Raw genomic sequence first — 12088 nt, forward strand, 5'->3', positions numbered from 1 at the left:
ACTGCCTTCTCAATGAAAACTAGTTTGAAAATTCGAGTATATTTTATGGAAAAGGATGTTGTATGTTTCTGAACAACTCATCATGCTGCCTTATTGACAGTGATGCCGAGCTTGGCTTTGCTAGGTCTTAACTCTTGATCAAGACTAAGTTCCATTACACTTAGTGCCGTCGGAAAGTATTTAGAACCCATTAGCCTTATTCTAAAATGTATTAAACTGTAAATCATTTTGTAATTGAATTCTCACCATAGAATTAGGCTATGAATTCTTCCCGAATAGCCTAATTCTATGGTGAGAATTCAATTACAAAATGATTTCGTGTCTTGTCATGACAGAAATAAGGACATTATTGATATCGTAGGAGACTTTACTACTGGCCTCTAGCTTTAATGGAACGCTTCTTCTTGAACAGCATCAAGTGCTACTAGGGATGCATTTGCTCCATTGTTTGTTTTTGTTGACCTATGTTTTATTTATTTAACTCGGCAAGTCAGTTAAGAACAAGTTGTTCAGGGGTAGAACGACAGTTTTTTTACCTTGTTAGTTTGAGGATTTGATCTAGCAACCTTCCGGGTACTGGCCCAACGCTCTTAACAACTAGGCTACCTGCCGCCCCACACCATGTGCAGTGTGTGATTTCTTTCTCTAGGGAGTTGACATCATTAATTTAATTAGCTCTAATAATAAATGCAGGAGTAGCTTACTGAAAAGGTAACTAATCTTTGTTCAAAGTAACCGTCTGCATCACTGAGGAAGTTCGATTAAGCTGATCCACGGTGCACCGCCCTATGGCCCGCGACGTGAACGGGCAAAAGCGGTTAAAACAGAAATCTGCACCGCTCGGCATCACTGTCAACAAGGCAGCATGATGAGTTGTTCAGAAACATACAACATATACTCGAATTTTCAAACTAGTTTTCATTGAGAAGGCAGTTAGTGTTTTTATCTAAATCAATCACTTTTGAATGTGAAAACACAGAATACTATTCTACGCGCTTAACCCTACATCACTTTGGTTTTAGCCGACTTTGGCTCACGCCTGGGAGGCAGACCGTTTTGAAAACTTATGCAATCAACGCTAACCAATCGGGGCATTAATCAAAGTCGGGGCATTAATCAAATCCCCTCCTTGATGATTGACAATATCCATAACCAATCGTTGCGTTCACGAGCTCACAGATGTCCCAATAGCTGAATAGCATGACGGTGTGGGGCGGATCATACAATTCAACGAGAGGAAGAGATGGGATTTGTCTTTGTGTTGACATATTGATTGCGGCGAGGTACAGTAAGGTACAGTAGTCATTGTATGCATGTTATGTTTTACTCTTCAACTCACGGCCCCAATATTGGCTGTATAGTGAAATGCGATGTTATAGCGTAGCTATTAACGTGATTAGAGTGCAATGTTTTCACTGGTAGTTCACTGGTAGCTTGCTCAACAGAGCAGAATGCCTTAACCCTTCACTGCACATACAGAGCTAACATCACATGCATGCCAGATTTGCCTGGTTGAGGGTTGCAGGAGATTAACTGCTTCTCTTCTAGTTGTCCGTATGTCAAATAACGTACAGCTCACACCCATCCATACCCCACAATACATGCCACCAGGGGTCTCTTCACAGTCCTCAAGTCAAAGGAATTCACGGCAACGCACAGTACTGATCGCGTTGTTGGTTAAGCGCTTGTAAGTAAGCATTTCACTGTAAGGTCTACCTGTTGTATTCGGCGCATGTGACAAATACAATTTATTTGATGTATGATCGTTTGTGGAAAATCAATTCAGTTCCCTCAGTTATTCTATGCAGATGTATTACTCTCCCATCTACAGAGTCCTGCATAGTTAGTGTTGCAGGTGTACACAGATTAAGCGTATGTGTTCCTGAGAGTCTTAGCTTTCAGGGATGTGGTCATAGTCGGTAATACCTCCAAACTTTCAGTCGAGCATTACCTCCAAACTTTCAGTCGAGGCAGAAAAATGATTTCAAGATGCGCTTTTACCCCTGGATTTGTCCCAACAGCTAATACAGTTATTCACAAATAACCACGGTTCTATGAACTAAACGGTGTATTCAACTGACTGAGGAAAATGCAACAAATTGTTTATTTTTGCTGCAAGCTGCCAATCAAGTTGCCTAGAGACACGCAATGACTATGCCTGATATAGTGTATGCATCTTTAGCTGCTGGGCAATTCCCCGGTAACATAATTACGCTTTGACTACATTTCTTAAATGTTCAAATGTATGCCAAACAAAACCCATTGATTTCAAAGTTTAACAAGTCATACAACTCTACGCACAAGGACTAATTTGACCTATTTCCACAGAAAAATTTACGAAAACGAATTTAGTGGAACAAATGTGCAGATGCAAACTTTCGTAGTGGAGTTACTGTAAAAAGGTTTTACACCACGTTTCCAAAAAAACTCTGTTAAACATCTGCTCTGAATTAAGATTAAGAGATGTCTGCAGAAAGAATGGGGTGTCAGCTATGACATGGCACCGTGAGTTATTGAACTACAGTATATTGGATTTACACCCAGCAACAGCATTACAATCATGGGTTCCTGATCTGTACTACACAGATGCAAAATGATGGATATGAATGTCATTCTCCTCATGTATCATTTTTTTGGACATCACAGCAGAGCACAGTTGCATACAATACAGCAGGGTACAGTTCAGTATAACATACTGTACTGGTTAGCACTATACCACTGCCCCAGCCAACCTCGTCCTCCCCAGAACTCAGCAACCTTTGCACACAAGAAGCAACCTTTAAGAGGAAAGAAAAAAACGAGAACAGCAGGGAACAGAAAACAAGCTACAGAACAACACAGAACACAAACTATACAGTGACCAGTCATGTGACTCTAAAGTGGTGTCAGCCCTCTGCTCCTTGATTAGATCAGAGCGGGGCACAGATAACGGGATAACAGGGAAAGTATTGACAGATTTCTTTAACATTATCATTAGCCGGCGCAGTGACCAGGTCGCCATGGTTCATGGAACGCATCACTGCGCAAGCAGAGAACACCTCTGGGAAACTCTGCACGCTCTCATCCGGAATCCCTTCAAACTACAGCTTAGAGGAAACCACTAGAGGTGGCGACACGACAGGCCATACACGCTCACCAACCAAGTTATTCCCAGACTCAGTCTCAGCAGAGAAGGGAAACACAGACTAACACAAATGACTCAGAGGCACCTGTGTACCTCAGGATCTTCACTGGCACTGGGTCGTTACTTCTTAAGAGATTAAGAGACACAAAACCCTCCGTAACGAAAGGTAAACAATCTGGGTCAATTGGGACTTTCACATGCCCCTGGGCATGAAACGGAGTGACAGGAGCGAACGGATGTAGGACCGGCACTGGTAATGCCGTAGGCTTAGGTTTAATGTTAGCGCGAGTACTGAATTTACCCTTAGCCCTGAGAACAGGACATTTGTTTTTCTAATTACCTGAACCATGACAGTAGTGACACTTGACTGAAGTAAGCTTTACCACGGGAGCCAGGCTCAACCCTAGATCAATGAAGCTCTGCCCCTAAACCAGAGTGTCTCAGTGGGAGAGGCCCAAATCTCACTGAACACCCCCCACTCGCTCTGAATACGGGGATCTGCAAAGCTAGTTTTGTGAGTCAAAACATACCCATCCGCCAAAACCGTTCGTTAATGTACGTGGCCATACAATCAGGGATTGTGTCGTTAAATTGCTCTCGCATAATCAGATCACACAGCCCCTGGAAAGTCATAACTTCATAACTGTGAAGATAAACTCTGGCGCAAACTCATGAGTCTATCAGCCTTTTTTAAATTCTAAATTGTTGGCAGTAAGCCTCAGGACCCTATTCGTAAATCTGTAACAGCCATTTTAACCTTATCATAGCTGACTGTCAGCTACGCCAAGAGCTGAATATGCTTCCTGCGCTTTACCAGTCAACACACACTGCAACATTAAAGTGCGATCAGAATCAGGTCAAGTCCTAGAATCAGCAACACGCTCAAACAACGAAAAGAATGTCTCAGAGTCCTTCTCATTACATTTTGGCAACAGCCGTAAGTTTCCAACAATATCGAATGTGTCCGGGGCACGAGCGTGAGGTAGCGACCCCTAGGTAAATCAGGGTCACCTTCCCAAAGCAACTCTCCCGAGAGCTTTCCTTCCCTAACCAATTCTAGCCGCTTTTGTTGCAGCACGCTCCAAATCCTGTTTAAATTCCAATTCCTTTTCATACTTAACACCATCATGCTCCAGTTTCGCTTGTTCATGCTCTAGCTGTAACAGAAGCAGTTCTTTCTGCTGTTCAAAAGAAAGACTACTAGGGCTAACAGACTGAGCAGCCATTGTAGCGAAACGGGAAGACAGCTGGGGAGGTGGCGAGTCCTCAGCAGAGGCTGCCCCAGTGGTAACTTCTAGTATACCACTCCATCAGATTGGTCTTCAATTTCAACCTAACATTTTTAGATGTTTATCACTCATTTCAACCTTGTGGTGTTCAGCAATCTTTAACAGCTGTGCTTTAGTACATAATTCTAACCGTTCCTCAGATGGAATTCGAATGAACTCGTCTACATTAGACTCCATCATCACAAGTAACTACTCCCCTCTGCTGAGCACACCAGACCACAACAAGAGAAACACCAATCACACTGGGCACCACAGGAGAGAGATGAGATACATAAAGAGCTTTCCCAAATCCTACAATAACTCAACCCTAATCTCCGTGCAGATTCGCAGTGGGTAATTACGCACTGTAGCCCGCTAGCATGGGGGAAAAAAACAGCACGCTGGCGGATTCCACCCAAGCCACAGATGTGCCCCCAAGACAACCGCTCAGTCCACGGACACCATACAAAAATAACAAAAAACCATGGCCAACGTATTCCAATGTGGAACACGTCGCCAAGCCTATCTCCCACTGAGGTACACATCAGATTGTACTCACCTCCTAGGACCGATGTCCCAACAGCGAGTAGAGTAAGAGTTGGGCAGGGGCCTGGAAACTAACCAATGTTACTCTCTCCAACACAGCACACAACCAACCGCCACAGTGGCAAGTTTACAACAACAAAAAGGCAACCAACACTGGGCCTACCAAACAGCGCAACTAAAAAAAGAGAACAAAAGATGCAAACAAAGCATCTACAGAGTTTATCAAACATTAACTCTACGTTTTCAACCAAACAAAATACACTTACCAGTTAGTTCAACGACACTAGTATTAGGCCAACTGGCATACTTCTCCAGGCAACGCATCGTTTGATGACGTCACCGGACAACCAAAATCACTGATACGTCTCTAAGGCACTATACGAACCCATATAAGACTATGCAATGAATACTAGTCAAAGCACATCCCAATTAGCATTATTCCACCATAATGCAACAAAATACTATACACCAAAATGTCTATGAACCAACTTTATTATCCCGGTCGAGGTCCCCACTTGTTACAAATCAGCTAGTAGCCCATAACAAAAAGGGAGACAATGCAGAGATCAAGGAATAACACAAATATATTTATTAACTAAAGTAAACTATATACAATTAACAATGGTGTGTGTGTGTGTGTGTGATCAGTAATGTGAGTGAGTGGTTGCGTGCATAGATGGTAATAATCAGGGGTGTTGCGAGGTGCAAAAACAAACAAGCCACAAAATGGCACACCCAAACACCAACAGTGAGTCTGCATGGAGTCCTCAGTGTATTTATCCCCGGGACACACCCGAGCCCAGGTGTGTCCCATTTCACTGACGACCCTCCCAGCTCCGCCCACCGACATCCTATAAAGGAAAACAAAAGCAAAGAGAAAGAATTCGTCAGACAAAGTGTGAGGGTCGTCACAAGTTGAAGGGAGGACAGTAGCAGGTGATCCAACTGTGGTTTGCGACTATGATTTCCCAGCACAGCCAATAATAACATTTAAAATCTCTATATTATTTAAAAACTTTTGTGAGTGCAATGTTTACAGTACATTTTTATTTCCCTTTTGTTTCTTGTCTATATCACTTACTTTGGCAATGTAAACATACATTTCCCATCCCAATAAAACCATTACAGCGAAAGCATGCCATGCGATTGCTTGAGGACGGCGCCACACATCAAAATATTTTTCCACCGGCACAGGCTTCATAAATTCACAAATAGCGATGAAATATTCACTTACTTTTTGAAAATCTTCCTCTTATTTGTCATCCAAAGGGTCCCAGCTTTCTTTTTTCAGCATTCATTTCTGGCGTCATCACTGCAAGCTATCATGACTCTCAAAAGCCGCTGTTTACTTCTGAAGATCACTTTAGCACCGCCCTAAAAACCCAATTCAAATTCGACACAAACCTTCAAATAGGTATGTAATGACACATTATATAAAATCTTTATAGTGTTTTATTGACATTTTAGAGGCGATAAGTGATAAGTTGGACAGATCGAGTGAAAAAAGCCATTTCCCCACACGACATCGCTCCTTCTCACTATCATGCAATAGGTTTCGCTTCCCCACCCGCCATTTTTAAAAAGACCAGACGGAGCTCACTGCCTTCTTGAATCATGCAGAGATGGGCATCATGAAGGTCTCGTCATGGATTTTGTTGGAAAGGGGAGAACTTGTGCTTTACAATGGTATTGATATTACAGTTGATCTGGAAGTATTACGTTTTTGGGCACTAAAATAAGGTCAATTGTACGGACCAGTGCGATGTACAAAAGTGAGTTAGTTTACGTTAATCCACTCAACATGCAGGGAAAGGAATCCGAAAATCTACCGCTAAACTTTGTTAAAACAAGTTAAAATACATTTCTATTGACTCCTCAGACACCGTAAAATGTAATCAAACTATAATATTTAATACGGAAAGAAGTATGTTCAATAGGAAACCGATATTAGCAGGTGCGTCTTGTCTTCATCGCGCGCCTAAACACGAATTTCCAAGAGTGTGTCCTTCTACTAAAACTCATATTTCTTACTCGTTTTGGAAGTTACAAGCCTGAAACTTTGAACATAGACTGCTGACACCCTGTGAAGCCATAGGAATGGCATGCTGGGAGCTAGAAGTCATTATTTCCCTATACTTTCCATTGTAAGAGCATGGGCTCTCAAATAAAAATTTCTGGTTGGTTTTTCTTTGGATTTTCTCCTACCATACCTATTGTGTTATAGTCTCCTACATTATTTTAACATTTCTACAAACTTTGAAGTGTTTTCTTTCCAATGGTATCAATTATATGCATATCCTGGCTTTAGGGCCTGAGCAACAGGCAGTTTACTTTGGGCACGTCAGTCAGACTGAAATTAAGAAAAAAGGACCCTAGCCCTAACAAGTTTTAACTACAGTAAAGGTCACAAAATCCTTAATAAACTCTTCCCAGTAATTTCATATTTTTTCTTAATGAGATGCATTATTGGACTGACACAGCAGTATAATTAAGTCGTTTAAGTGATGAATTCACCAGACTAATGACTGACCTCTAAAATGTTAGGTCAGAAACGGTACTCTTAAGAGGTGATTTAGGTCAAGCTGGACATTTAAAAGCTGTGTAATTTGTCCATTTCATTCTAATCTGTTACTCTGGGAAATGCTACATTTGGCAGATGTCTGGTGTAAGTTATTGCATAGTTGGACCATAGGATGAAAAAGCCATTCAAAGTAAGTTATTTTGTTAAATCACATTGGTAACAATTACTTTTATCATGGGCCATTACAATGTAATCTGTTCAAACTCGAGGATGGCGTGATCATGTTTTTTTTTAGACAACATGCAAGCCATAGAATTGTATTGCTATTCGATATAACAGCCTCAATTTGTCGGGGCATGGACTGTACAAGGTATCGAAATCCTTTCACAGGGATGCTGGCCCATGTTGACTCCAATGCTTGCCACAGTTGTGTCAAGTTGGCTCAATGTCTTTTGGGTAGTGGACCATTCTTGATGCACACGGGAAACTGTTGAGCATGAAAAACCCAGCAGCGTTTTTTGACGCAAACCGGTCCGTCCAGCACCCAGCACCTGTTCAAAAGCACTTAAATATTTTATCTTGTCCATTAGCCTCTGAATGGCACACATACACAATCCACGTCTCAATTGTCTCAAGGCTTAAAAAAATGTCTTTAACCCGTCTCCTCCCATTCATCTATCTTGAAAAGGATTTAACAAGCGACATCAGTAAGGAATTATAGGTTTCACCTTGATTCACCTGGTCAATCTGTCATGGAAAGAGCAGGTGTCCTTAACGTTTTGTACACTCAGTGTATGTCTCAGGGCTGTATAGACTATGAAGCATTACTTAAAAAAATTATTTTTGATAATGTTGTATTTATTGCAGTATGTTTCTTTTAATGGCATTTTAAAAGTATCACTGTTGATTGTGAATTTTCATAATTTAAGTATTTTTTTCTGAAATAAATCCACAACTTGAGGAATTTAACTGATGCTCTCTGCTTTCTGAGTTGGTATGGAATTATGAGTTTGCATCATAAGTGATTGTAAGAGAAGGATCTCACAGTTCCATGATATTGTCACAATTACAGCTCTGAGTGGAATGTTGCCAAAGATTCTATGCTCAGATTGACATTCTAAATTGTGCTCAATGTCTAATGCCTGTCTCAGCTTCACTGGGTATGGTTTAATTTAGTAAAATGGTATTTTCTATATGGCCCTTTTCCAGTCCCCCACCCCCCAAAAATCAAATTTTCCCCAGCCTACCCGCATGGGCAACGGTGGGAATAGATATAACTCCAGAGGAACTTGTTGTATTTTTCAGACCTGAACCTGCCAGCCGGATTAGCCTAGTTTTCAGTGCAATAGAACCTGTATTCCCATACCTGCCAGTGATATTCTTGGCATTTTTTGCCTTTAATGTCCACAAAATATTCAAGAGGAAGCTGATGAAGGCATCACTGGTAAGTAACATTCTGCACCTACTTTCACATCCAGGTTTAGAGGAATATCTGGCATAAAAACATTGAGGAAAATTGTTAATAATACTAAGAGGATTTATCAGTTGTTAAAATGTATACTTTTTTTAAGGGGGGCATCTCTGAAATGTGTTTTTCCTGCAGAAGAAGTCTGACATGCTGAACGCATCCGCCATGCTGTCAGAGCTGTTCATACATCTGAAGAGTGTGGAGGTTAGGCTGCTGGCCCTGGAGAAGAAGCTTCAGGCGGTCGACGAGGAGCGGAGAAGACTGGGGAAAGTAACTCGAAACACAGGGGCCAGGAACTAACCCACTGTGACGCTGTGGAGTCTTCCTCGTGTTGCTCATCCATAGAGTGAAGATGAGGGCAACCACTCAGGAGTGCTGAGTCAGGCATTGGAGCCTGTTCTATTCTTGAACCTTAAATATCTGCTTCAAAAATCAGTAAAATATGACTTAGTTCCAAACTACATTTAGCTTTCTTTTGTCTTTTGATGCTATTCTGTACTATGCTTATTTTAAGAAAGGTGTCATTGAATTCATTATTATAATAATAATAAAATAAAACATTATTTAAGATACGCTGTGCTTGTTACATTTGTTTTAATATGCACCACACAAGGGTGCCATTTTCACAAATGATACATGTCAGAGTTGGCATAGCTGTCGTTTGGCAGTCATGATGCAATCATGGCACAGATGATGTAATAATGGGGCTTCTGAGTTGGTCTGAGGCTGCACTGGCTCAGGCCCTCATTCGTTACTCAGTTACGATTGGATACACATCTCTGGACGCCAAAGAGAAGGACCCAGAGCTGTTTCTCATAGGAACTTCATTATCTGAAAATGGTCTGCGTTGATATTGGTGTGGAGCACTGCAAACACCCAACCTGGTCAAGGATTGGGATGGAAATCACACCCGATGAACTGAGAAAGGTGGTTGAGAGCAAGAAGTTTGACACCTCCTTCTTGGACATGGACATGGTCCTGCCCGATGTCATCTGCATGATCATGGCCCTCAGCATGGCCTTTCTGGTCATCTCCATGATTTGCCTGTGGATCAGCAGGAAGAAGAGCCCTGGTCAGGTTGGTGAATACTAGTTACTGTTAGTAAATTTGTGAATCAGATTATTTTTGGTGGTCATAAAATCTCTGCCCTAGTTTGACATATTATCTACATTGAAAATGTGCACTGCATTTACATAGCCTTTATTGCTTACATTGCTGGCAGAGCTCTGGACAGGTTGGTGAATAGTTCTAAAATCATACTGCTCTATGTATTTCTAAGTTTCATTGTTTTGGTGGACACACTCAACATGTATGTTTGTCACTATTTCTATCAGGGCAAAGAAGGATTTCTGCAGTGCAAAGGCGACATGCAGAAGCTGTGCCAAGGATTTGAGCTGCAGGAGCAGGTCCTACTCAAGATGGACAGCATGGAACAGCGCATTGCTGCCCTAGAAGGTTTCCTCAGGTCCATGTGGAGGAGGAGTTCCAGAGGCAACAGCACGCAGGAGTCTGCTGACAAGAACAGAGATGCCCTGTGCTTCTCCAATGGCTCCGACTAATATCCGATTGACCTCAACACCTGAAGACCTGGTTTATGGACACTTTAATGGTTACTGATATTTGATTTCTGTTCTATGGACACGTTAGTGCATTTGGTAAAAGAAAAGGCATTTTAAAAGCGTTTCAAAATAAAATGTGTGAAATTGCGTCAATTGTTGAGCTTTTATTTGAGGTCATAAACTATGCTTCTAAACCAAGGAGAAACGCTTGATATAAAACATTAGAAATGGGAAATAAGGTAAAGAAAGATGTATAACTCACATCAAATAGGCCTAATGATACTGAGGTTTACAGGAAATGTTTGACTTTGGCTGTGTTTCCCAGAGATGTGAGAGTATGATTTCCAAATTAAGTGACATACACGCAGTGTACTAAACATTAGGAACACCTGCTCTTTCCATAACATAGACTGACCAGGTGAAAACTATGATGCCTTATTGATGTCACCTGTTAAATGTTTTTATTTAATTTTAACCTTAATTTAACTAGGCAAGTCAGTTAAGAAAAATTCTTATTTACATTGACAGCCTACACCGGCCAAACCCAGACAATGCTGGGCCAATTGTGCACTGCCCTATGGGACTCCCAATCACGGCCAGTTGTGATACAGCCTTGATTCGAACCAGGGTGTCTGTAGTGACACTTCAATCACTGAGATGCAGTGCCTTAGACTGCTGTGCCACTCGGGAGCCCCAAATCCACTTCAATCGGTGTAAATGAAGGGGAGGAGACAGTTGCTTGACAGCCTTGAGTCATTATCGAGACATGGATTATGCATGTGTGCCATTCAGAGGGTGAATGGGCAAGACAAAATATTTAACCTCTATGGGATCGGCGTCCCAATATCGGTACGGTTGAGCTAACGTGCGCTAATGTGATTAGCATGACGTTGTAAGTAACAAGAACATTTCCCAGGACATAGACATGTCTTCAATGGGCAGAAAGCTAAAATTCTTGTTAATCTAACTGCACTGTCCAATTTACAGTAGCTATTACAGTGAAAACATACCATGCTATTGTTTGAGGAGAGTGCACAGTTATGTACTTGAACATGTATATATTGACAAATTAGGCACGTTTGGGCAGACTTGATACAACATTTTGAATAGAAATGCAATGGTTCATTGGATCAGTCTAAAACGTTGCACACAAACTGCTGCCATCTAGTGGCCAAAATCTAAATTGTGCCTAGAGTCCTAAGTCAGATAATGGCCATTCTCTTGCATTTCAAAGATGATACAAAAAAACACATGTTTTTTTTCTTTGTATTATCTTTTACCAGATCTAATGTGTTATATTCTCTTACATTAATTTCAAATTTCCCCAAACTTCAATGTGTTTACTTTCAAATGGTATCTATAATATGCAAATCCTTGCTTCAGGTCCTGAGCTACAGGCAGTTAGATTTGGGTATGTCATTTTAGGCCAAAAAAATAAAAAAGGTCAGATCCTTTGATTACACTGAAATTGTCCAAACTCTCTCTGATCTCATACATTTGAAACCCATGGCCATGGGGGATCAGATTGAGTGGACTAAAGATGGTGAAGAAGCGCTAATTCGGCTTAAACAGGCACTCTCATCGTCGCCTTGTTTGGGGTTA

The 12088-nt window shown here is 41.4% G+C and overlaps 1 long non-coding RNA gene across 1 annotated transcript; it reads left to right on the forward strand.

The window, feature by feature from the left end:
- The first annotated feature begins 1175 nt into the window (after positions 1-1175).
- LOC139530565 (uncharacterized) lies at positions 1176-9499 on the forward strand. The gene is made up of 3 exons (XR_011666069.1): positions 1176-1293; positions 8765-8903; positions 9063-9499. It is a non-coding gene; the product is annotated as an uncharacterized lncRNA (long non-coding RNA).
- The last annotated feature ends 2589 nt before the right edge of the window (positions 9500-12088 follow it).

The sequence above is a fragment of the Salvelinus alpinus genome, chromosome 9 (genome assembly GCF_045679555.1).
Source record: "Salvelinus alpinus chromosome 9, SLU_Salpinus.1, whole genome shotgun sequence".
Lineage (NCBI taxonomy): Eukaryota > Metazoa > Chordata > Actinopteri > Salmoniformes > Salmonidae > Salvelinus > Salvelinus alpinus.